This window comes from Schistocerca gregaria, chromosome 6, assembly GCF_023897955.1.
Source record: "Schistocerca gregaria isolate iqSchGreg1 chromosome 6, iqSchGreg1.2, whole genome shotgun sequence".
In the NCBI taxonomy this organism is placed as follows: domain Eukaryota; kingdom Metazoa; phylum Arthropoda; class Insecta; order Orthoptera; family Acrididae; genus Schistocerca; species Schistocerca gregaria.
In genome coordinates this window covers 80,353,197-80,381,159 of record NC_064925.1, presented here as the reverse complement: position 1 = coordinate 80,381,159, position 27,963 = coordinate 80,353,197, and the positions used below count along the sequence as shown (strand labels likewise).

At 43.0% G+C, this 27,963-nt stretch overlaps 1 protein-coding gene across 1 annotated transcript in view; it reads left to right on the top strand.

Moving 5' to 3' along the window:
• The first annotated feature begins 10,477 nt into the window (after positions 1-10,477).
• The window catches only part of LOC126278399 (uncharacterized), a 63,702-nt gene continuing 46,216 nt past the window's right edge, over positions 10,478-27,963 (top strand). The window contains exon 1 of the mRNA XM_049978501.1: positions 10,478-10,714. The gene's annotated coding sequence lies outside the window, so the exon portion shown is untranslated. The remainder of the gene's footprint in view (positions 10,715-27,963) is intronic.

The window sequence follows — 27,963 nt, the reverse complement described above, 5'->3', positions numbered from 1 at the left end:
CTTGATTCAGGCGGTACCCTGGCTCAATGAAGTACACAGTAGTGTGTGGTATGGGACAAACATTTGTCGAATTACTCTATATATTGTGTTTTTTATCCTTGGCTTACCGATGTATCATTCATATTGTCCCTCGCATAGCTGGCAATATTTTAGGAAGGCTACTTGTATAGCTGGTATAGGAGACACATAATAACCTTTCCCCACCATGAACCACGGACCTTGCCATTGGTGGGGAGGTTTGCGTGCCTCAGCAATACAAATACACCTTAGGTGCAACCACAACGGAGGGGTATCTGTTGAGAGGCCAGACAAACGTGAGGTTCCTGAAGAGGTGCAGCAGCCTTTTCAGTAGTCGCAGGGGCAACAGTCTGGATGATTCACTGATCTGGCCTTGTAACACTAACCAAAACGGCCTTGCTGTGCTGGTACTGCGAATGACTGAAAGCAAGGGGAAACTAGAGCCGTAATTTTTCCCGAGGGCATGCAGGTTTACTGTGTGGTTATATGATGATGGCGTCCTCTTGGGTAAAATATTCCGGAGGTAAAATAGTCCCCCATTAAGATCTCCGGGCGGGGACTACTCAGGAGGACGTCATTACAGGAGAAAGAAAACTGGCGTTCTACGGATTGGAGCGTGGAATGTCAGATCCCTTAATCGGGCAGGTAGGTAAGAAAATTTTAAAAAGGAGCATGGGTTACGTGCGCGTCGTCCACTTCTCCGCCTATCTTTGACGAATGTGCAGAAACATGCTGGACGGCAATGGTGCGCGGAATGACGTCAGTGGGGACGGGAACGGCATCAAATAGTGTTTTCGGACGAAAACAGGTTCTGTTTGCTTGAAAATGATGGCCGCATTTTAGTTCGCCGCAGACAGGGGTAGCGGTATCGCAACGACTGCATCCGCACAAGACACACAGCACCAGTTCAAGATATTATGGTCTGTGGTGATATGGGGTACAACCAAAAATCACAGATGGTGACCACCGTGACCTACGTGAATGACATCCTGCGACCCACAGCCATACCCTTTCTGCACAACACCCCAGACACCATTTTTCAGCAAGACAATGCACAATTACATGCTGCTGCAAGAACATGTGCCCTCTTGGTGTCCCAAAATGTCAGTCTTTTCCCCTGGCCCGGCAGATCACCAGACTTGTCGCCAATCGAACATGCGTGGAGTATGGTGACACGACAGGTGCAGCACTGTGACCCAATGCCAGGCATCACACATGAACTTTGGAACCACGTGAGTGCAGCATGGATGGCTATACCACAGGATGCCATGCGCGCTTTATATGTGCCGATGCCATCACGCACGGAACAAGTTATCAGGACCGATGATGGACCCTGCGCCTACTAGGCAAGACGACACATGCTGAGGCATCACACATGAACTTCAGAACCACGTGAGTGCAGCATGGATGGCTATACCACAGGATGCCATGCGCGCTTTATATGTGCCGATGCCATCACGCACGGAACAAGTTATCAGGACCGATGATGGACCCTGCGCCTACTAGGCAAGACGACACATGCTGAGGCATCACACATGAACTTTGGAACCACGTGAGTGCAGCATGGATGGCTATACCACAGGATGCCATGCGCACTTTATATGTGCCGATGCCATCACGCACGGAACAAGTTATCAGGACCGATGATGGACCCTGCGCCTACTAGGCAAGACGACACATGCTGAGGCATCACACATGAACTTTGGAACCACGTGAGTGCAGCATGGATGGCTATACCACAGGATGCCATGCGCACTTTATATGTGCCGATGCCATCACGCACGGAACAAGTTATCAGGACCGATGATGGACCCTGCGCCTACTAGGCAAGACGACACATGCTGAACCGAGGTGACTGAAATGCTAATCATTTCTGCATAACATTCTAATGTACACGTCCTATCTCTATTCATTTAAGATGTTCTGTTATTTCTGAACATGAGTGCATTTGTTAACTATATAAACAAAATTTCCTCGTAGTCTATCTATTAATAAAAACCGTATCCAAAGCCCTACAGTAATTCCCGAGATTAGCCCAGCCATACAGACAGAGGACTTCAACTGATATGAATGCAGATAGATAGGAAACGCGAACAGTAGCCGAAGCACCGATTTTTGAGGAACACATGAACTGCAGCAACAGCCTTGATACAATTTCTGTACGATTTATTCTCAATTGCTCAATATCGATATAGCTAAGGGAGTTTATGGAGAATCGGCAGTTAGTTTTGAAATTTATGCGGCAGTTTTGCTACTGCACCTAAACAGCTAGGCATAAATGCCTGCTCGAAATTTTTCAGCCAGAGCTGTGCAACACAGCACATTGAAGAACAGACTGCTTTCTCATCGATGTCTTATGATTACCAGATAGTTCTCACTTGTCAGAGTCTCCTTTACTGAGTTAAACAGACATCCACACAAATTCCGTTACTACGATATGACACCAGGATTTTGCGGTTGCTTCTTCCATGCCACCGCTGACCACAAATTCAGTATACAGGGTGAAAAGTATTTAAACCGACAAACTCTGGAAGGTTGTAGGGGACTTCAAAGCAAATATTTTTCCCTAATGCCATCTTTTCCAATGAACAGTATTTAAGCCGATAGAGGAAGATTTCTCTGGCGGCAAATTAATTAAACCAACAAACACTTCAAATTTTTTATGACCAAGAGACAATACATTAACACAACCCAATTTCAATTACAGTAGATTTTCAAAAATGACTCCATTGACACGTAAACAAAGGTTACACTGTCGGATCATGTTCTGTCTGAAACCGGCAAAAAGCCCAGGAGTATCCTGAATTGTTCCTAATGCTGCTACTATCCGGGCAACCAGATCCTCTTCTGATGCAACGAGAGTTGCGTAAACAAGGTCGCGCATCTCTCCCCATACAAAAAAGTCCAGAGGGCACATATCAGGGGATCGAGCAGGCCATGGTACAGGACCACCTCTGCCAATCCACATTTCTGGGAACCGTTGGTCCAGGAATCGACGCACACGACGACTGAAATGTGCCAGTCATGTTGGAACCACATGCGTTGTCTTGTAGGGAGCATGACGCCTTCCAGCAATTATGGCAATGCTCTGGCGAGAAAACTGTAATAGTGCCTGCCATTTAATGGCCTAGGTAGCAGATACGGTCCAGTTACACAGCACCCAACAACACCGACCCACACATTAACGAAGAACCGCACTTCCTGAGCGCTAGTAACTGTGGGATGTGAGTTATCCTGCACGAGTGCTGATTGAAGGATCCCGCTCCACATGCTGCAAGACAGCTTCCTCAAATCTGCAGCGTTCTTGCCGTGCGACGGCGTCCCTGTTCAGGCACTCTGCAAAATGACCCGGTGTCACGCAGACGTTGGTACACAGCAGCAAAGGTCGTATGATGCGGGGTACGGCGATTAGGATATTGTTGCTGATAAACCCGCTGTGCAGCTCGTCCGTTGTGGTGTGCTACGTAGTACGCATCAACCATATCAGTGTACTCACTCCAGGTGTATCGCTCCATTAGTAAACAGAGACATTGCAACAATGTATACTACACTGGTGGACAGCAGTTAACTACAACTGAAGATCATAACACGCCCTATAACAACTGAAGATGGTAAAATGACCTCTAACAATTGAAGATCGTAAAAGGCCTCCCACGGTTTAAATAATCCTCATACGAAAAAATGACATTAGGGAAAAATATTTGTTTTGATGTCCCCTACAACCTCCCAGAGTTTGTCGGTTTAAATACTTTTCAATCTGTATAGTTTATTGTCATGACCACTGGAGGACTCCTGGACCAACGACATTCTCACAGAATTGTTGAGATCATTGAGAGAGTCAGCCAAGACAAAATTACACGTAGGGTAGAGACATCGCATCACCAAGAAGGAGTTGTGGAACAAACAAAATTTGGCAGGATATAAATACATCTTAAAGTCGATGTCTGTTCAAATCCCGCGTCAGTCGCGTAAGAGTGGTGGTAGTAACGCCACTATGAAGATGCAAATCAGGTTGGCTTTAAATAAATGCTGTAACGATTCCGAGTATTAGTTACCCTTGAGGCAGAACGTGGTGAGTTGATGTTAGTCAAGAATGCCTTCAAGGTGCCGAAGAAGCCATTATCAGCACCTCGCTGAGTTTGAAAGAGGAAGTGTGGTAGGCCTACGAGAAGCTGCTTTTTTCTTCTGCGATATTGCAGATAGACTTGGCAGGAATGTTGCCGGTGCACTTTACTGATGACAGCAGTGTTCACGAGAATGCACGGTTGCAAGAAGAGCGGGCTCTGGATGGCCCTGCCGAGAGGGAAGACCGTCGAATTCAGCTTATGGTCCCGCCATCTACAGCAGTAATTTGAACTGCATTTGGCACCACGGTGACACAACGAATTGTTACAAGTCGGTTACTTATACGACAGCTCCGAGCCAGGTACCCTGTAGTGTACATTCGAGTGACCCAAAACGACCGCCTTTTGCGAGTTCAGTGGTCTCAAATGAGGGCTCGTTAGAGGGCAATGTGGAGGGAGATCTGTTGTATTTTCTGATGACAGCTGGCTATGCCGTGGTGCCAGTGATGGCTGTGTGTTGGTTAGGAGGAGGCTAGCTGAGGACCTGCAGTCAACCTGTCGGTGTGCTAGACACCCTGAATCTAAACCCGGAGTATGGTCTAGGATATGATTTCGTATAACAACAGGATCACTCTCGTGGTTATCCTACGCATCCTCATTGCAAATTTGTAGGTCACTCTGGTGATTCGATCTGTTGCGCTCCCATTCGTGAACAACATTGCAGGGGGTGTTTTCCAACAGGATAACGCGCACCTACACACTGCTTTTGTAACCCAACACGCTCTACAGAGTATAGACATGTTGCCTTTCCTTGTCCGATCACCAAAACTGTCTCCAACGGAGCGCATATGAGATATCATCGGACGTCAACCCCAGCGTAATTCACAAACAGTGTTAACCGTCCCTGTTTGGACCGATCAAGTGGAATAGCCTTGGAACTCCGTCCCACAAACTGACATCCGGCCCCTGTACAAGATAATGCATGCACGTTCGCATGCTTGCATTCAACATTCTGGCAGTTACACCTAACCGGTAATGTAACAGCATTTGACATTTGCAATGTCTTATCTCGCGCCTTCGTTAATCTGTGATCTTGCAATGTTGATTACTTAAATATGTTACTTAGACAAATGTATTCCCGAAATTTTTCTACTGTATATTAATTATTTTTTGGTGTTGCGACTTTTTTTCCGTCCACGTATTTCACCTGTAGTGCAACGCATACGAGACAGGCGAAATATACTCAGGCTTAAGAAGAATGTAACACTTCCAATTCCAAAGAACCCAGGTGCTGATCAAGTATGAAAACTACCAAACCACCAGTGTGACAAGTCACGGTTGCAAAACATTGACACGAACTATTTACAGAAAAATGGAAGAACTGGTAGAAGCCGATCACACGGAAGATCACATTGGATTGTGGAGAAATGTACGAACACGGGAGTCTATACTGAACTATGACTAATCCTAGAAGATATGTTAGTTACTTACGTCTCCCATAAATCATTTCAACGGTTCTTTTACTAAAATGATGTGGGACGAGTCAGTTTACAGAATACGTATACATTATTGATGTTAACCATAATGTACGCGTTATTTTGTTAGTCCTAATCATGCAACTATACTATTTTTTAAGAAAGGAAAATCCACTTTTATATCATTCGCAGATTTAGCCAGAGGTTTTGACAATATTGACTGGAATACATTCTTTGGAATTCTGAAGACAGGAGGGAGAAATGCAGGGAGCAACAAGTTATTTATAACTCGTAAGAGTGAAGGAAGGAAAGGGAAGCAGTGATTCAGAAGCGAGACAGGATTGTAGTCTACCCCAACGTTCTTGATTCTGTACACTGAACAAGCTGAGAAGTGACCCAGAGGATGACGCAGGGGACATTTGGAATGGAAATTAAAGTTCAGAGACAAAGAGACAAGAAATAAAAATTTTGTAGTTTGGTGACGAGACTGTAATTGTGTCAGACACGACATAGGATTTGGAAGAGCAATCGAGCAGAATGGATAGGACCTTGAAAGAGGATATAAGGTAAACATCACCTAAAGAAAAAACAAGTAATTGACTCAGGCGATGATGAGAGAATTAGATCAGGAAATGAGATGGAAAGACCTGGATGAGCTTTGCTGTTGGGACAGCAAAATAACTGATGATGGCTGAAGTAGAGAGGATATGAAATGTAGACTAGCATTAGACGGAAAATACTCCTGTAAAAGACGAATTCCTTAACAGGAAGGTATTTGTTTGGATTGTAGCCTACGGAAGTGAAACGTGGACGATAAATAATTCAGACAAGAAGAGTTGTTGATATGTGGTACTAAAAAAGAAAGCTAAAGTTTATATAGGTGTAACGGGCACACAAATGAAAACGAGACAGATGGGAAAAAGTAAGCAAACTGTTTATTATTTCAAAAGTAATCGCCGTAAGTGTTAATACTTCAATCAATCTGTGAGACAAGCTTATTCATCTCTGAATAATTATTGCGACCTATAATCATTTGAACCCGCTCTCTTTGTTCGTGCCTATTAATCCCCCAACTGTTTCTGCCGTCCGTGGTTCCCTGCGTTACCAAACTGACGAATCCTTCATGCCTCAGGGTGTGTCCAATCAACTGATCTCGTCATTTAGGCACGTTCTTCCATATGTATTTGCCTCCAAATTTGTTTTAACACACCCTAGTTATTCTGCCCGTAACGGCAATCACATGACAATGAGACAAATGGAAAAAACTAAGCAAGCTGCATATTATTTCGAACACTTTAATACAGTTTTAACACATTTATCCTACTGTGAGACAAGGCCGTCCATGCCTTCACGGAAAAATGTTTAACGTTATCTACGAAACAAGTCCGAAGCAAATCTAGGGCCACGAATGTCTTTTTAAGGGGATGCACCCCAAAAACATGGAAAATGCATTCCGAGAGATAGGGACTGTGTGGAATAGTGAAAACAGCACCATTCTGTAGTAGTATAATGCCTATCCACGTTTTGCCAATGTTGTTTTGACTACGTTGGGGATGTGTCGCTGGGATGCCTTTGCACATCGAGAGCACAGCTCCGACCTCTCCCAGTGAGACTTATATATTTTTGCGGCCCTGAGAAAAGACCTTCGTGGTCTTAGATCCGCTTGGGACTAAGAGTTGCACTCCTGGATACTATCTGGGTTCCGTAGGGAACTGAAAACATTTTGCCATGATGGCACTGGCCATCTTGTCTCGCATTGGGATAAGTGTATTGAACAGTATTAAAACGTTTTAAATATGTGGTCGTATACTTCGTTTTTCCACATGTCTCTCTTTCATTTATCTATTGCCTTACAGACAGATCAACTAGAAGGTATTAAATCACAATGGGAAGTAATTATATACGGCATTGCGTAGCTTGTATTGTGCCTTCGGACGGGGACTGCTGTGACAACAGCCGTTATGAAATAAATTAAATTTATCCGCAGTTGCGAACATGAAAAACCATCAGCTGAAAAAGGGAACGACGAAAATGAGAATTTGTGTCGGACCGAGCCTCGAACCTGAATGCCCCGCTTTACGCGAGCGGTCGTCTTAAGTGCTTTTCTTTTTCTTTTTTTTTTTAATCTCATTTTGTTCGCTTTTGTTCGTTGCATCTGCTCGGGGCGGACGTCGTAAGACATCCGTTTAAGTTCGTTGATGATCGATTAATTCTCTCTCTCTCTCTCTCTCTCTCTCTCTCTCTCTTTTACCGTGCCGAGTGCTTCGGCTATCCGTGCACGACTCACTGCCAGACCCGAATTTCCCCACATATCGTCATTCTTGCGTTACAACCTGGAACATTACATTGTACTTTTAACAATACAGTCACATACACAATACATCATACACTCCTGGAAATTGAAATAAGAACACCGTGAATTCATTGTCCCAGGAAGGGGAAACTTTATGGACACATTCCTGGGGTCAGATACATCACATGATCACACTGACAGAACCACAGGCACATAGACACAGGCAACAGAGCATGCACAATGTCGGCACTAGTACATTGTATATCCACCTTTCGCAGCAATGCAGGCTGCTATTCTCCCATGGAGACGATCGTAGAGATGCTGGATGTAGTCCTGTGGAACGGCTTGCCATGCCATTTCCACCTGGCGCCTCAGTTGGACCAGCGTTCGTGCTGGACGTGCAGACCGCGTGAGACGACGCTTCATCCAGTCCCAAACATGCTCAGTGGAGGACAGATCCGGAGATCTAGCTGGCCAGGGTAGTTGACTTACACCTTCTAGAGCACGTTGGGTGGCACGGGATACATGCGGACGTGCATTGTCCTGTTGGAACAGCAAGTTCCCTTGCCGGTCTAGGAATGGTAGAACGATGGGTTCGATGACGGTTTGGATGTACCGTGCACTATTCAGTGTCCCCTCGACGATCACCAGAGGTGTACGGCCAGTGTAGGAGATCGCTCCCCACACCATGATCCCGGGTGTTGGCCCTGTGTGCCTCTGTCGTATGCAGTCCTGATTGTGGCGCTCACCTGCACGGCGCCAAATACGCATACGACCATCATTGGCACCAAGGCAGAAGCGACTCGCATCGCTGAAAACGACACGTCTCCATTCGTCCCTCCATTCACGCCTGTCGCGACACCACTGGAGGCGGGCTGCACGATGTTGGGGCGTGAGCGGAAGACGGCCTAACGGTGTGCGGGACCGTAGGCCAGCTTCATGGAGACGGTTGCGAATGATCCTCGCCGATACACCAGGAGCAACAGTGTCCCTAATTTGCTGGGAAGTGGCGGTGCGGTCCCCTACGGCACTGCGTAGGATCCTACGGTCTTGGCGTGCATCCGTGCATCGCTGCGGTCCGGTCGCAGGCCGACGGGCACGTGCACCTTCCGCCGACCACTGGCGACAACATCGATGTACTGTGGAGACCTCACGCCCCACGTGTTGAGCAATTCGGCGGTACGTCCACCCGGCCTCCCGCATGCCCACTATACGCCCTCGCTCAAAGTCCGTCAACTGCACATACGGTTCACGTCCACGCTGTCGCGGCATGCTACCAGTGTTAAAGACTGCGATGGAGCTCCGTATGCCACGGCAAACTGGCTGACACTGACGGCGGCGGTGCACAAATGCTGCGCAGCTAGCGCCATTCGACGGCCAACACCGCGGTTCCTGGTGTGTCCGCTGTGCCGTGCGTGTGATCATTGCTTGTACAGCCCTCTCGCAGTGTCCGGAGCAAGTATGGTGGGTCTGACACACCGGTGTCAATGTGTTCTTTTTTCCATTTCCAGGAGTGTATTTATCCGAGAATACCAGGCAGCGACTTTCAATTAAAATGTCTTTCCCTGCAAGAGAATTACATAACACGTGTGCGAGAGGACAGGTTGTGACGCAGGAACGACGGCATGTGGAAATTTGGAATGGGCCGTGAACCGTGCACGGATACCCAAAGCCGTTAAGACAACCACTCAGGAAATGCGAAAAAGCCGGTTTCGACTCCTGTACAAATATTCACTGTCGTCATTCCCTTATACAGCTTATGGTCGTGGTTGTGCGAATTTGCAACTGCGAATACATTTCATTTAAGTGAATATTTGGCGGAACTTGATTAAATGAAGGGACCATTCGATAGTACACATCTTGACGTATCAAAGAATCGTCAATTTGGTAATGCAGATAATCACAGAGGCTTAAAAACTGTAGACGTAATCTTAGGCATGAAAGCAGTGAGCAGATTGAAATGAATGTACTTTGCAGTGGTTTACTCAGAGATGAAATGGACTGGTGTGCAGAGCTGCGTCCAACCTGTCTTCGGACTGAAGGCCAAAACAACAACGACATCCTGTTGCATACAATCCTTGCTACAAAATGTCATACTAGCCTTACAACTAATTTTTGGACTGGAATACAGTTTTATACGAGTATTAAGAGTCTTAACGATATTTATGTACAATCTAGCACACACACGTTTTATGTGGCCCTTCAATTCAGCTGCTTTTTCTCGTTCCGGTAATAAGTGGCGCACATATCGGTGTGTGGACTGTCACTTAGTTGTGTGTTCGAAACAGTACAAACGTATGCATTTTGGAAACAGAAACCAAAACACCAAACCGGCTGCAAGAAGCGAGTCGGAAAACGCAGGTGGTACAACGAGTTAGCTCGACATGCAACTTAGACAGTCAAAATACCAGCAGGTCAATGATACTTGACAGTGGCAAGCAACGTCAGATCCCATGTGACTGTTTACAGTTGCATAATCTTGTGTTCAAGATTAGGAGCAACTAAAAAGCAGAATGTTTATCCCAGACCATGTGATGTGTCGGAGAACGATCATGTGGTGTTGCGTGTGTCTTATCTGACAGTAGAGAAGCATATAATTAGCACATGTACACACGCACGGTGACTAGAAGTAAAGGAACCTTGAAATGAGGCCAGGAGTGATGTAATTCCCCAACGCCACGATGGTAGCAGTAGCAAAGTTTCCTTATATAAGGAAATCCCTGGATAGCAACCGCTTCTATTGTGTCCATCTTTGTTAGCGGCTCCTTCCGCTGCAACTAGGGAAAGACGAACATTGCCATTAGTTGCACCCTCTGGTCACAGAGGAAGGGGACTTTGGAACCAAACGCCTACAGTTAGTAATCGTAAGTGGAGATTTAATTTACGTTTAACTGTTGATTGGCGTATAATATCGTATCTCTTACGCCAAAACTATGATTTTGCATCGCCGAATGTCATTTTTCGTGTTGTTTGTTGTGGAAAAACCATGAGTAAATTGCCTTGGTAGTGCAGGAAAAATGCAAGGTACATTATCACGAAAATGTAAGATTTGCGTATTTTGCAACATCACAATGGCGAATGTGCGGCATTCGTGATATCGGTACCACGTTAGGCGCTTCCAGTGAGTTGTGCAAACATGAATGTACAATGTTCGCAGGAGAGCTTCTGTAAAGTTTGGAAGGTAGGGGACGAGGCAAAACTGTGAGGACCGGGCGTAAGTTGTGCTTGGGTAGCACAGATGGTAGAGCACTTGCCCGCGAAAGTCAAAGGTCCCGAGTTCGAGTCTCGTTCCGGCACACAATTTTCATCCGCCAGGAAGTTTCATATCAGCGTACACTCCACTGTAGAGTGAAAATCCCATTCTGGCCATGAATGTGCAACATCTACAAATTTTCTTACGTGCGAATAGAATCGCGCATATCATTATTTTCGCCTTTTGCTCGTAACAATATACAAATAAACCGAGAACGAAATGATGTTGTAGTGAGGTGATAACAACAATCGTTTGAAGAGAAGAGATCTGTGTCAAAAGAAACACAGTAAGAACACAATGCTAATATAAAGTGATGCATGTTCTGTGGCAGTAAATTTTGATCTACAACGCACATTAAACAATCCAAATTCACCTTGTGCTCAAATATTCTACCTGACAGAGTATAATTTGACCATACACAATCTGGGAAATCAAGAAGTCACATGGTACTTGTGGAATGAGACAGCCGGTAAAAGAGGATCGATTGAAATTCCCACGCCGGCCGCGGTGGCCGAGCGGTTCTAGGCGCTTCAGTCCGGAACCGTGCGACTCTTACGGTCGTAGATTCGAATCTTGCCTCGGGCGTCGATGCGTGTACTGTCCTTAGGTTAGTTAGGGTTAAGTAATTCTAAGTTCTATGGGACTGATGACCTCAGATGTTAAGTCCCATAGTACACAGAGCCCTTTTGAACCATTTTTCGAAATTCCCACATGTGTTTATGATTACGTTATGGCCATACCAGATATTACAGATGTGAAGAAGGATGGATGTTGGACCAGCAGAACAACTCTGGCTCGTATCTATGTGTACTGATCTGTTCAAGAACCATCCAAGCTGACAGTCAAATTGTCATGCAGTTTTTGAAACATGTCAAATGGAAATTTAAAGTGACTTCATTCAATCACAAGAGATAAAAAAGTATGTAGATGTAGAACCTTGGAGGATGGGCATAAGTTTTCCAAGCTTCAAGAACAATCCTTGCTCTTTCGTCGTCCGTACTATGTTAAGCGACGATTTTTGAACTCTAAAAATGACCAGAAAGACATCCTGAAATTTTCAGAACACAACGTCTGCCTTCCCTGTTATCAAAGAAACAAACCTGTTTCAGTTTTTTATAAGCGAGAATTTGAAACTGGCCTTTAGGGAAGTAAACCTGAAAGTGCCGGCAAATACGTCTCGTCCCAAGGTGTACACGAAAAAAACGTTCTGTAATTGCAAGATCTTCCCATAATGTTTGAGCAACAGATGTTTAGGCGGGAATATCATTATTATTACAGCAGTTCGTTGAACGATCAAACTGCCGCACTGTCTGAAACAGATACTGAGGAGGAATCCGACGCAGATAAAATGTTTCTATGGATTAGATTGTTTACTTACTACGTCTGTTGCTGATTCAATCTTTGTTTTGTAATTTGTCTTATCTATTTTAAGCAATAAAATTATAATTGGTGTCTAATCTCTCTGATTTATTTCTAGTACGTAGGTGAAACTCAGTATGTATTTATAATTCCAGAACAAAGAATGTACAGTTACCTTCACCCTCTACAAGTAGAGGGATGTATGGTTGTGAAACTCAAATTCAAAATTTTTAAATATGGTAACAGTAAATCAGACACAAATCGATTTCTTAAATTAGTGTAGTTGACTTTTAAGACTCTATGAAACATTCAATCGCCTGTACCTAAAAAAAAGTATACTTTTTTATGAAGGGGACGAATTGTTTCTGCTGAGAAGTAATGGAACAACAGTCTCTTATTTTTAAAATACGCAGGATATCCCTTAAGCCTTATTCCGAGTTTTCATCAACAACAGTTTTGTGTTAAAAATGTTGTAAATTTAATATTTCAAATAGTCCATTACAAGAAGAAAATTTGGAGCTCTAAGAATAAATATAAAACTACGTGGTCAATTGTGAAACTATTATCAGTGCTGCAGACGGATGCTCGATACGTTACATATATTTTGTGAGAGCATAATACTGTACAAAAAATTTAATAATCACTTCCTGTTAATACTCGTAGTTAGCAACGTAAATAAAGATTATAGCGGTACCGGCAAGTATACAGAAGTTTAGCAATTCGATAATCCAAAGGAAACAGGCTAGTAGGAAATTGGAGCAATTATTATGACACACAAGAGTAAAGAATGACGTGCGTGTAACAAAATGCCGGTCTGGTTAATAAAGATCGTTGCAGGACATATTATCACACTATTCTGTCCTCTTCGGAATGCGTCTTTCGAGTGTATTAATTTTCGACGTAGATGAAAAGCACTTTATCAAACAGGAAAAAGGAAAAAAAAAGTTGTTTTACGTGGTATGTGAAAGAAAAGTAACATCTCAGTACATAGAATTACAGACGGATTTGCGTTTTGCCTCCAATACAGTGCGATAAGCAATAAACTTGACTTTCTGGACTAAGCTATACCTTTACAGAATTTGGAGCAATACGGAATCAGCGGCAAATCTAAAAAATGGTTCTATTTGAGCCGGCCAGGGTGGCTGAGCGGTTCTAGGCGCCACAGTCTGGAACCGCGCTACTGCTACGGTCGCAGATTCGAATCCTGCCTCGGGCATGGATGTGTGTGATGTCCTTAGGTTAGTTAGGTTTAAGTAGTTCTAAGTTCTAGGGGACTGATGATCTCAGATGTTAAGTCCCATAGTGCTTAGAGCCATTTGAACCATTTTTTGTTCTATATGTATCTTCGTATCTAGTAACTAAAAACTCTGGTATCAACAAATAAAGAGGCAATTTGACTGTCTGCTCTCCGATGGAAACAGGTCCGAGGAGAAGTACATATTTTGTAAACCGTCGTCGCCAGTTTTGTAAAGGCCTCCTACTGCTGTTGAGGCCGACTTGCCGCTGTTGTTACGGTAGGCCGAGCTTGTGAGTTTGTGAAACGGCTTCTGGTGCAGTACACCGCTAAGACAATTTCTCCCTACCACTATTACACTGCTATGCCCCAGGGTCAGGTAACAGGAAAGGATAACAAATTAGTAACAAATTCGCGCAAATGAGTTAAAACGTTTACTTATCTTTGTGACTCGTTGGATATTGAAGTCTGCAACACTGCTTGTAATATAACACAAAAAAGGCCCTCAATGGCTAAGTACAAATAATCGTAGGTAAACTTCACAGTACATGGCAAATGCATTTTACAACTGTCTGTCCACTTCAAAGAGTTCACTAAGCGACTTTCCCTGTCTAAGTGAGCCCCGGACGATGATCTGTAACCAAGTGGGCGAGAGCTGATCTTCTATCTTCCGAGTAGGCTTCTATCCGTTGTCGTCCGGTCATCGGCGGATTGTACCAACACGGACTCAAAGGAAGGTCCCGGGGCTTGTTCGTGACGTCACGTCAGCTAGGCACGGCGAACGCCCGGTCTGTTGCAGGCATACTCATAATGGTGGTGTCTCCCTCTCTGACACAGGTAAAATGTGAAACTATTGCGGTAGTTGACCAACACACAATTGTTCTGAGATATTTCTGCAATCAATTAATTGTGCAATTCATTACAATTCTTAACAAGTAGTGTACTCGTTAACTTAAATTTTCGCCTGTTTTAAGGATTGACATACAAAAACAACTTTGTGGTCCAGCAGCAACAGAATTCGTGCTTCGTTAACCTTATTTGTAAATCTGAGGAAGTTACGTTTGTACTGGGTTGCTTTTACAAGAAACTTCTTTAGGTATCTTGGTTGATTATGGGGTGAGGAGCACTGAATGTTAATGAAATATCTTGCGATTGTACACGTTGGGGGAGGGAGTGGGGGCAGAAGAAGAGGCAAAAGAGAGATACTTGTTTTATCAAATCAAATTTTTTTATCTTATAAAGTTTCTCCTTTCAGTTTCAAGATGGGAATATTCATCTTTTCTAATGTGCATGTTTAAAAAAATTTAAGTTCAGCAGTATTTTCAATGTATGAAGCTATTTTGTTTCCTGTTTAGAATCCCTTTCGTTGAAAACAACTGTAATCTAATGACTGGCAACAGTTGGACATTTACACGTGTCAATTACTTCACATTTCCAGTGATGAGGTCAAAGGAAAATAACTAAATAAATAAAAGAAACGAGTTAATTGTAAGGGGGTTGGGATAAGTTTCGATAGCAAAATGGATCAAGTAAATATAATTACTTGAATGTAAAATTTCTTAAGCTTGCAATGGGGCAAAGGATCTTCTCATATTGATCTACGTTTGTTTCGACGGGATTCAGTAATACAGAACTATGATCTTCATTTGTAGCTTTACGATAGCAAGAAAATCTTTCATCGAAATAAAACTGCAGAATCCAAAACAGTACCAAACATTTTGTCCAAAAATAAGAGATTTATAGTGATAAACACGCCCAGGCGTTTCTGCCTGCAACAGACCTGGCGTTCGCCGTGCCTAGCTGACGTGACGCCACCAACAAGCGCCGAGGCCTTCCTTTGAGTCGGTGTTGATTGTACATGGCCGGCAATTAGTCTCAATTAGTCTAGGCGAAGTCGATATCTTCATCCTCAGAGCCGCCCATGGCGCTGGTGGATCTCGCGCAAGTGGCGAGTCTCTATAGCACAGGTACCAGCTCGCATCTTTGCGCCTGTGGTGCTTTTACCCTGGCTGTGTCTTGTTCTGGCGACACAGCAATATACACTGAAGGAAAAGAAATCCCTGCACCAAGAAGGAGTTGTGCGAGATAAACGAAAGTTGGTAGGCGCTTTTCTACGTCTTACCGATATCTATTCAAACTAAGAGTGGCGCTAGTGTCGCCAGGTTAGCTTTAAATACGCGCTGTAACGATCATTAGCGCTATTTACCTTGGAGATTGGACGTAGTGAGTTGATGTCGGTTTCGAATTCTTTGAAGATGACGAAGAAGTCATTATCAACGGCTCTCTGAGTTTGAGCGAATTCGTGTAATAGGGCTACGAGGATGTTCCTAGGGCATTATTGTAGAAGGACTTGGCGGGCTCTCGCAACACCAACTAGACTACTGGCCTGCGCGCACACTTGTGACGTCACATACTTATGGCCGGGTCTGTATCAGAACGCTCCTGTTAAGCACTCTGCAGCTATACGGACTTCACGCATTTTAAAGCTGAGATCGCATAGGGATTCTCGTGCTTTCCTCTTCTACGTGTCCTTGTAATGCCGACCGCGGTGGTCTCGCGGTTCTAGGCGCTCAGTCTGGAACCGCGCGACTGCTACGGTCGCAGGTTCGAATCCTGCCTCGGGCATTGATGTGTGTGATGTCCTTAGGTTACTTAGGTTTAAGTAGTTCTAAGTTCTAGGAGACTGATGACCACAGCTGTTAAATCCCATAGTGCTCAGAGCCATTTTTTTTCCTTGTAATGGAAGTATGGAAATTTATATCATTGCGTAAAGTAACTAAACAAAACTGCCCTATGTTATTTCAAGATGCAAAATTATTTTGACGATTTACCTTAAATACGCGTTTCTAGTCTTAAATGCAAATTGTATTTTTAAATTCTTCTACCTCAGGAGCTACGCTTTCTTGCAGTAAAAAATCGGCAATATGCAACAACAATCAGACGTTTCCGGTTTTAAGTAAAGCAGCTGGAGCTCCTACAGAATTTAAGAATTTGTTTCCCTGGTTAATTTTCCTCTCCACTTCAAAATTTGCTGACCTCACACGAAACTCAAATCATTCGACGAAATGGAGCACCACCTGGCGTAATGTTTAATAAATCAAAAAAGCCGAAAAAAATTTATTTCCCTGTTTCTCCAGAACTTTAGAACCTTAAACATGAAACGATTTTTTCTCCTATATCCTTGATTGAAATTTGTGTCTCAGAGCGCTATTAATTTAATCATAATGCACTTACCTCGAAATCCTGCTTTCTATACTGCTTATGGTAATCTGTTGAACACAGGATTCATTAAAGCAATTTTCTAAGGTAGCTTACTCAAATTGAAATTATTTACGAATAACTGTATGGGTAAAACTGAACAAAATCATTCTGTAGCTCTACCAAATAAAAGTGCTGGAAACTCAATAATCTGGCAGGAATGACAACAAATACTAAACATTTTCGAGTCACACTAATTAATATAACTATTCTGTGTGACAATAGTTGCAGCCAGCTTCGTATTAACCTCGCATCAATGGTCCAGAATTAAGAAACAAATGATACTGGTACATGATACATAACTGCTTTTAAAAACAATTGGCAAATGTGGTGCAACGGAAACAAATAACACGCTGCGAATTTTTTGTCATTTACTTACGCTTGAGTCATGCGTAGACACAAATTCCTGTCTGGAAATAGGTGCAATCCAGCGATTTCACAACTTCACATATTTGGGAAATCGAAACATGTGCACTTTAATGCCTTTTTGAGATTTATAGTTTTCCTGGCAAATGGAAACACAGCACTTGTATCCCATACTTCGAAGAACTGTAGGCGAATGCTGTATGAAATATATATCACTTTCACCTGTCACACACTTTCAACACAACATACACGCCAACAGGACTGCCGACTGAAGGTAAGACGGCCAAAAGTTTGTGACGTCACGTACCAATATGGCCGCTGTGCGCAGGCCTTGTATCTAGAAGGCTTTGGCTCCGACTGGCCACTTGGCACTATCGAGAGGGAAGACCGCCGTATGTATTGCGTCTGCAACAGCAATTCTAGGAGCGGTTGGCACCACAGCGACACAACGAACAGTTAAAAATCGGTTTCTTCAAGGACAGCTCCGAGCCGACAGCCCTGTAGCGTACATTGCACCGACCCCAAACCAACGCCATTTGCGACTTACGTGGTGTCAAGCGAGACCTCATTGGAGGGCAAGGGGCGATCTGTTGTGTTTCCTGATGACAGCTGGTTGTACCTCGGTGCCAGTGTCGGTTAGAAGGAGGGCAGTTGAGGGACTGCAAACAACCTGTCTATCTGCTAGACATACTGGATCTACAACCAGGTTTGTGGTCTGGAGTGTGATTTCGTATGACAGAAGGAGCACTCTCTTCGTTTTCCTACTCAGCCTGACTGCCAAGTCTGTACGTCAGTTCGGTGATTCGACCAGTTGTGCTGCCATTCATGAGCAGAATTCCATGAAGTGCTTTCCTACAGGATAACGCTCACCCACATACTGCTGTTGTAACCCAACGTGGTCTACAGAGCGTTGAAACGCTGTCTCGACCTGGTCTATCACCAGATATGTCTGCAGTCGAGCATATATATCATATCATCGGTCGATAACTCCAGCGTTATCCACAACCAGTATTTAACTGTCCATGTATTGACCATAGAACTCAATGCTAAAAACTGACATCCGGCAATTCTATAGCACAGTGCGTGTACGTTTGCATTCTGGCATTCAATATTTTTGCGGTTACATCGATTATTAATCGACCATCATTTGACATTTACAATGTGTTTTCTCGCGCTTACATTAACCTGCGATCCTGAACATTAACCACTTAAATATATCACGTAGACAAAAGTATTCCTGTTATTTCATTACTCTATATTAATTATTTCTTGCTGTTGGGGTTTTTTCCATACCCTACCTGCCATCTTAACTGATGACATGTTGTGTTTATTTAGCACAAGTTTCTCTTTTGTCTTCTCCATACTCTTACGAACTGCAGTTGTTCCTCACATTATATTCTCATTGCATTTTCTCACACTTTCTCGATGACATATCTTAATAATTTTGTTTAATGAAGCGTATTCTAATTCCAATAACTGTTTACTTGAAACATTCGTTTACTCTTTAATAGACACCTCGTCCCTCTGGAGGTTTTCTCTTCTTTTGTTCTCTTCATACAATATTTCCTATACTTTTTGTTGTTTGAATAAATATTTATGTTATGCACTGTCCAATGTCTCTTGTTTCTATGTTTCTTCTTGTCTCAACATTTTCTGGAGACTTCTGTGACTTATTTGTCTCAAAGTGCAAGTCAGTTGGTCACATCGAATCCGAGGAAACAATTAATAGGATTAAAAATAAAAATAAATCTACATCTACATCTACATCAACAACGATACTCTGCAAATCACATTTAAGTCCCTGGCAGAGGTTCCATCGAACCACCTTCACAATTCTCTATTATTCCAATCTCGTATAGCGCGCGGAAATAATGAACACCTATATTTTTCCGTACGAGCTCTGATTTCCCTTATTTTATCGTGGTGATCGTTCAGCTCTATGTACGTAGGTGTCAAAAAAATATTTTCTCATTCGTAGGAGAAAGTTGGTGATTGGAATTTCGTGAGAAGTTTGCGTTGTTTGGGGAAGGAGACCAGACAGTGAGGTCATCGGTCTCATCGGATTAGGGAAGGATGGGGAAGGAAGTCGGCCGTGCCCTTTCAAAGGTACCATCCCGCCATTTGCCTGGAGCGATTTAGGGAAATCACGGAAAACCTAAATCAGGATGGCCGGACGCGGGATTGAACCGTCGTCCTCCCGAATGCGAGATCAGCGTCTAACCACTGCGCCACCTCGCTCGGTCGTAAGGAGATTCCGTCGCAATTAAACACGCCTTTCTTTTAATGATTTCTAGCCCAAATCCCGTATCATTTCTGTGACACTCTCTCCCATATAATACAAAACGTGCTCCCTTTCTTTGAAGTTTTCCGATGTACTCCGTCAGTCCTATCTGGTAAGGATCCCACACCGCGCTGCAGTATTCTAAAAGATGACGGACAAGCGTAGTGTAGGCAGTCTCCTTAGTAGGTCTGTTACATTTTCTAAGTGTCCTGCCAATAAAACGAAGCCTTTGGTTAGGCTTCCCCACAACATTTTCAATGCGTTATTTCCAATTTAAGTTGTTCGTAATTGTAATGCCTAGGTATTTAGTTGAATTTACGGCTTTTAGGTTAGACTGATTTATCGTGTAACCGAAGTTTAACGAGTTTCTTTTAGCACTCATGTGGATGGCCTCACACTTTTCGTTATTTAGGGTCAACCGCCACTTTTCGCACCATTCAGATACTTTTTTCTAAATCGTTTTGCAGTTTGTTTTGATCTTCTGATGACTTTATTAGTTGATAAACGACTGCGTTATCTGCAAACAACCAAAGACGGCTGTTCAGATTGTCTGCCAAATTGTTTATATAGATAGGGAACAGCAAAGGGCCTATGACACTACCTTGTGGAATAACTTCTGTTTTACTCGATGACTTTCCATCAATTACTACGAACCGTGACCTCTTTGACAGGATATAACAAATCCAGACACGTAACTGAGACGATACTCCGTAAGCACGCAATTTTACTACGACCCGCTTGTGTGGTATAGTGAAATCCCTTGGCACTCAGTACATCATGTGAATAAAGAGCTAGTTGTGTTTCACAGGAACGATGTTTTCTAAACCCCTGTTGACTGTGTGTCAATAGACCGTTTCCTTCGAGGTAATTCATAATGTTCGAACACAATATATGTTCTAAACTCCTGCTGCATATCGACGTTAACGATATGGGGCTGTAATTTAGTGGTTTACTCGTACTACCTTTCTTGAATATTGGTGTGACCTGTGCAACTTTCCAGTCTTTGCGTACGGATCTTTCTTCGAGCGAACGGTTGTAGATGATTGTTAAGTATGGAGCTAATGCATCAGGATACTCCCAAAGGAACCTAATTCGTATACAACCTGGATCAGAAGACTTTCTTTTATTAAGAGATTTCAGTTGCTTCACTACTCCGAGGATATTTACTTCTACGTTACTCATGTTGGCAGCTGTTCTCGATTCGAATTCTGGAATATTTGCTTCGTCTTCTTTTGTGAAGGCATTTCAGAAGGCTGTGTTTAGTAACCCAGCTTTCGCAGCATTGTCTTCGATAGTAGCTCCAATGCTATCGCGCAGGGAAGGCATTGACTGTTTCTTGCCGCTAACATACTTCACATACGACCAGAATATCTTTGGATTTTCTGCCAGGTTACGAGACAAAGTTTCGTTGTGGAAACTGTTATAGGCGTCTCGCATTGAACTCCGCGCTAAGTTTCGAGCTTCTGTAAAGGATTGGCAATCTTGGAGATTTTGCATCTGTTTAAATTTGGCATGTTTATTCCGTTGTTTCTGCAACAGTGTTCTAACCCGTTTTGTGTACCAAGGAGGATCAGCTCCGCCGTTTGTTAGTTTATTTGGAATAAACCTCTCAATTGCTGCCGATACTATTTCTTTGAATTTATGCCACATCTGGTCTATACTAGTAATATTAATTTGGAATGAGTGGAGATCGTCTCTCAGGAAGGCGTCAAGTGAATTTTTATCTGCTTTTTTGAATAGATATATTTTTAGCTTATTTTTCGTGGATTTGGGGATTACAATATTCAGTCTCGCTGCGACAACCCTGTGTTTACTAATCCATATATCGGTTTTGATGCTGGTTATTAACTCACGATTATTTGTTGCTAAGGGGTCAAGTGTGTTTTCACAACCGTTTAGTATTCGCAATAAATAAAAAGTTATTAAATAGTAGTTTCGCAAACATTTAAGCCTCTTCCAGTTCCTCAGCACACACATTAAGCCGACAGCTACTCTTTTCAAAACGGCTACGTAGTCGCTATTATAACTTGTGTCTTCAAGTTATCAAAAATGTTCATTATTGGAGAAACATACACAGAACCTTTTATGAAGTGGAAAGAGTGGAAGTGTCAAATTAGGTCCCTATCACCCAAACTCATACAGAGTTGTTCAAAAGCTGACTCTCTAACATGGAGGGCTGCAGTGGTGTACAGTTTCGTTACGAAATCAAACCTAAAGCTTCCAACATTGGTTAGAAATAAAATGTTCCGTAGAGAGTATTAGTTGCATAAAAGAGAAAGCCATAATCAATTGATGGATTTTTTGCGTTGAACATGGATAGATGTCTTTTCTTGACACGAAGCCATACTGTTAGGAGAATCTCTTCCGTGGAGTTGATACTGATGTTTGCCCTGTATTTACTCTTGGGCCAAAGTAACTTTCGCACAATGTTGTACTTCAGATATACAATTTCAGAAGTACTGTATCTTCCTCAGTTCTATTCGATTGCTGTTCGTCAGCAGAGTTCTTTGGTGAGGAAATCTTTCTTCGCAGTTGCCTGTCTGCTCTGTTGGCCTTCCTTGGTACTGTGATCCGACATAGCTTCCTCCCTACGTTGTGGAACCTTCTATTCTTACGCTGAATTCTACAATTCCTATGCTTGTTGCTTTCCTCTTCCCTCCATCCTTTCATTGCTTTAGTATGTGTTCTGGACACACCGAACGTCACGGCTATACGTACAGGTATTATAAGAATTGGTACCTTAATATGTACCCATTTAAATGCGTTTATTGTTTTTTTCTCTAGGTCTAACAGTTTGCGGCAAAAATATCACGTAATTTACTACTGCTCTTTATGGGCTACGCCTGCCAGTATAGACTACCCATTTTGCGTCCACTCGTCCACACTTCAGTAACTTATCTGCTGCCTAGTGTGAAATAAACTTTAAGAACTTGCTTCTGCCTCGTGTACTTGGAGGCACTAGCCAACCTAAAAATATATCACTTGTAATAGCTGTAATTATTAGTCTGCATATGAAAAAAATGTTGGTCTAACGTTGTTCAGTACACTGCCCTCAGTCATTCACAGAAATGTCTGCACTTGTATCCCTAACAACCAGTATGTAGTGTGCCAGGGTTGAAGTTTTGTCAGCGTTGCTTGCAAGAGACATTATTTGCTGACTAGTTTTGGAAGTCAACTCTTGTTATCCGACTGTTCTGTAATAGGTCTGAAGCTGTACGATGTTTGTTACTATCGCAACTAGATGAAGAACTGAACCGCTTTTATAACATTTGTCATTTCTGCGTATTAATAACAGTCTGTTCCAGATTACGCATTCGAGTTGAAATTGCCATGTACCTAAGACCTACCCCATGTGGGAAGCAGTGTAGCAACAAGGAAGCTACATCTGGCATATCCTCACTATTTGAAAGTTTGGTATAGACCTCTGATTACAAAAGCACTATATATCTAACGGCTCATATGATCATAATATTTTCCGAAGTTGAAATTTCATCTATTGATCGGAAGCAGTTTTAAATTTTGTCTTTCTGGTTATTGATTTCGTGTTTTAGGTTACGGTTGCAATGATGTATAATTATAAGCAATTAGTTTCCTTGGTAAGCTGTCATGAAAGACTACTGGACAGTTATCTGCTTGGAATACAAGGGTAATTACGTTCTCTGTTAGTAACACGTTCGTTGATGTAATTGAAAGAACATTTTGGGGAAGCCATCTTAGAGCGAAGATAATAATTCCAGACTGATGCCATTGTGACCAGTAACTGTTATCTTCAGCTAAGAGCCTTACATAACATTGTCTGTTTCCTAACCTTTTCTGCTCTATTACGTACGGAATCGTAGAGAAATGGGTCACTGGTCACTGTACTCAGACATAATCTGTAAAACTAACTGTCTCACTGAAGTATCCCTGGTTAACATATCTGCGTGGGATATTGTATATAAGCACATTTTTTTGTTTATAGTTTAGCCGGACGCTCTTGCGTACTAATGATTTTCTTAATATGTCTTCTCAATCATGTAAAAATTTCTTTTAACTTGGAAGTCACGTTTTTCCTTACCGAGACTGAGTCCATCATACTGAATGTGATACTGAGATTTATATCAATGTTACATCTGGGAATTATTGTAATAAAGGCTTTGTTACAGGTGGATCTCCAAGTTCAATGGATCGCTCCACCCACTAACAAAACGGTCCAGTTGTACAGCTACAATAAGTAATATTTACAAACCATTGAAGCAATTTTTCCCACACTTAGTGCAATCGTGGTTTAAATCAATAAAGAAACTAATTTCTGAATGTTGTTGTTGTCGTTGTTGTAGTCTTCAGTCCACAGACTGATATGGCCCACCTATCTGCATTAGTCTACGCAGTGTAGGCATCTTTGCCGCTGTAACCTATATTCTCTTCAACCTGCTTAATGTAGTCAAACGTTGGCCTTTCTCTACAATTTTATCCACTACACTTCGGACCATTACCAATTGACTACCCTTTGACGCCAAAGAAAGTGTACTGAGATTCGATATAGTACCTCTGTCTATCAACGTAGCTTTCACCGTTCCATAGCACGATACCTTAAAAATTTCTATTTTTTCCTCGTGAGTACCGTTCATCGCCTACTTTTGATTTCCGGACAAGGCTACGCTCCAGCCTAAACCTTTCAAAAAGATTCTACTGACTTCTTCTTTTTCCTAGCTTTCATTCCATATCTTGTCCGTCCCTGGTGACTGAATGGTCAGCGTGACGAATTTTCAATCCTCTGGGCACGAGTTCGATTCTCGGCTGGGTCGGTTAATTTTCTCCGCCCAGGGACTGGGTGTTGTGCTGTCCACATCATCATCCTCATCGACTACAGGTCGCCGAAGTGGCGTCAAATTGAAAGACCGGCGCCCAGCGAATGTCCTGACCGACGGGGGCCCCTAGACATACGACCAAAATTAAAAAAAAAAAAAAAAAAAATCCCATATCTTCACAGGGTCGGAATCTGAACGTGGCAGTGTTACTGGAGGACTTAGAGAATGATTTTCATGATGTTGACCAGGTTACTCTTTGAAATTCCGTAGGTACCAGGGGTGAAATTCAGGGAGCGAAAGGCTATATACAACTTGCACAGAAACCAGACAGCAGTTATAAGAGTCGAGGGACATGAAAAGGAAGCAGTGATTGAGAAGTAAATGAGGGAGGTCTATAGCCTGTCCCTCGACCTTATTCAATTCGTATATTCAGCAAACATTAAAGGACACAAAAGAAAAAATTGGAGTAGGAATTAAAGTTCAGGGAGAAGAAATTAAAACTTTGACAGCAAACGACTTGGAAGATCAGTTGAACGGAATGGTCAGTGCCTTGAAAGCAGGATGTAAGATGAAGTGTTGATAAAGTATTCAGGTATCAACATAAAGGTAAACTAATCAAGGAGGTCAGTACACAATATATCCCCTTAGGAATATCTGTCATGGTAACAAAGAGTGTTGGCTTAGTTTGCATACTATCATTCTTTGTTGAATTACAAATTTATCTTCTGGGGACAGTGCATTCAAAGCAAATGAAGCATTTATTCAGCCCAGTTAGCATTAAGAATATTGTGTAAAATACATAACCGCAGAGATTTTTTTAAAGATCTAGAAATTTATGTACTCACATACGATAATGCTTAATGTTACTAACAGTATTTCATTGTCACACAGACAAGCGTATGGAACAAGTGTACGTCAAACACGTCAGATAGCTTTTGAAAAGTACCACGACCATTTAATCAGCTGGACTGCAATTTTCACATTCAAAATAAAAGGGGCGATCAAAAAGTTTCCGTTTGAGAGAGGTGCTGTAGCGTAAATGCAACCCAGTGGGATGCTGGTGTATACAGGATGTTACAAAAAGGTACCGCCAAACTTTCAGGAAAATCTCCTCACACACAAATAAAGAAAAGATGTTATGTGGACATGTGTCCGGAAACGCTTAATTTCCATGTTAGAGCTCTTTTTTAGTTTCGTCAGTATGTTCTTCCACCTACGCTCAATGAAGCACGTTATCATGATTTCATACGGGATACTCTACCTGTGCTGCTAGAACATGTGCCTTTACAAGTACGACACAACATGTGGTTCATGCACGATGGAGCTCCTGCACATTTCAGTCGAAGTGTTCGTACGCTTCTCAACAACAGATTCGGTGACCGATGTATTGGTAGAGGCTGACCAGTTCCATGGCCACCACGCTCTCCTGACCTCAACCCTCTTGACTTTCATTCATGGGGGCATTTGAAAGCTCTTGTCTACGCAACCCCGGTACCAAATGTAGAGACTCTTCGTGCTCGTATTGTGGACGGCTGTGATACAATACGCCATTCTCCAGGGCTGCATCAGCGCTTTTTGATTCCATGCGACGGACGGTGGATGCGTGTATCCTCGCTAACGGAGGACATTTTGAACATTTCCTGTAACAAAGTGAAGTCGCGCTGGTACGTTCTGTTGCTGTGTGTTTCCATTCCATGATTAATGTGGCTTGAAGAGAAGTAATAAAATGAGCTCTAACATGGAAAGTAAGCGTTTCCGGACACATGTCCACATAACTTATTTTCTTTCTTTGTGTGTGAGGAATGTTTCCTGAAAGTTTGGCCGTACCTTTTTGTAACACCCTGTATAAGTAGGGACATGTATGAGAAACAATGGTATAATTTCCGTTCGGAGGCCACACTAACCTCTTTCCTACAAGACAGTAGAATGATTTTCATTTATACTTTGCCTGCATGGCTAGGCTTCAGCGTGGAGTTCTAGGGGACTGATGACCTCAGATTTTAAGTCCCATAGTGCTCAGAGCCATTTGAACCATTTGTGAACATCACACACATCCATGCCCGCGGCAGGATTCGAACCTGTGACCGTAGCAGCAGCACGGTTCCGGACTGAAGCACCTACAACCGCTCGTCCAAAGCGGCCGGCTCCAAAACATCCCAAAGGTGTTCTATAGGATTCAGTTCAGGACTCTGTGCAGGCCAGTCCATTACAGGGATGTTATTGTCGATTCCGCCACAGGCCGTGCATTATGAACAGGTGCTCGATCGCGTTGAAGGATGCAATCACCATCCCCGAATTCTCTTCAACAGTGGAATGCATCGTGTAGGCCTATGCTGTGATAGTGCCACGCAAAACAACAAGGGGTCCAAGCCCCCTCCATGAAAATCACGACCACACCATAACACCACTGCCTCCGAATTTTACTGCTGGCACTACACACGCTGGCAGATGACGTTCACAGAGCATTCGCCGTATCCACATCCTGCCATCGCATCACCACATTCTGTACCGTGATCCGTCACTCCACACAACGTTTTTCCACTGTTCTGTCGTCCAATGTTTACGCTCCTTACACCAAGCGAAGCGTCGTTTGGCATTTACCGGCATTATGTGTTGCTTATGAGCAGCCGCTCGACCATGAAATCCAAGTTTTTCTCACCTCCCGCCTAACTATCATAGTACTTACAGTGGATCTTGGTGCAGTTTGGAATTCCTATGTGATAGTCTGGATAGATGTCTGCCTATTACACATTATGACTCTCTTCAACTGTCGCCGGTCTCTGTCAGTCAACAGACGAGGTTGACCTGTTTGGTTTTGTGCTGTACGTGTCCCATTCAAGTTTCCACTTCACTATCACATCGGAAACAGAGGACCTAGGGATGTTAAGGAGTGTGGAAATCTTGCATACAGACGTATGACACAAGTGACACCCCATCACCTGACCACGTTCGAAGTCCGTGAATACCGGGGAGCGCTCCATTCTGCTCTCTCACGATGTCTAATGACTACCGAGGTCGCTGATATGGAGTACCTGGCAGTAGGTGGCACCATAAGCACCTAATATTAAAAACGTATGTTTTTGCGGGTGTCCGGATACTTTTGATCACATAGTGTATGCGACTGTGAGGACTCAAGGATGGAAAAGTTCTGTTAGCTTCATTGAAAGCTGAACTGTTCACTGCAATGATGCGTGACAGGTAGCAGAGTATTGTTAACTGTGGTTACAGATATATAGGTAACAATTTTCTTTGAAAAAGATCAATGACATGAAGTAAATGTTAGGTTTGGAAATAAACAGCAGATACACTCCTGGAAATTGAAATAAGAACACCGTGAATTCATTGTCCCAGGAAGGGGAAACTTTATTTACACATTCCTGGGGTCAGATACATCACATGATCACACTGACAGAAGCACAGGCACATAGACACAGGCAACAGAGCATACACAATGTCGGCACTAGTACAGTGTATATCCACCTTTCGCAGCAATGCAGGCTGCTATTCTCCCATGGAGACGATCGTAGAGATGCTGGATGTAGTCCTGTGGAACGGCTTGCCATGCCATTTCC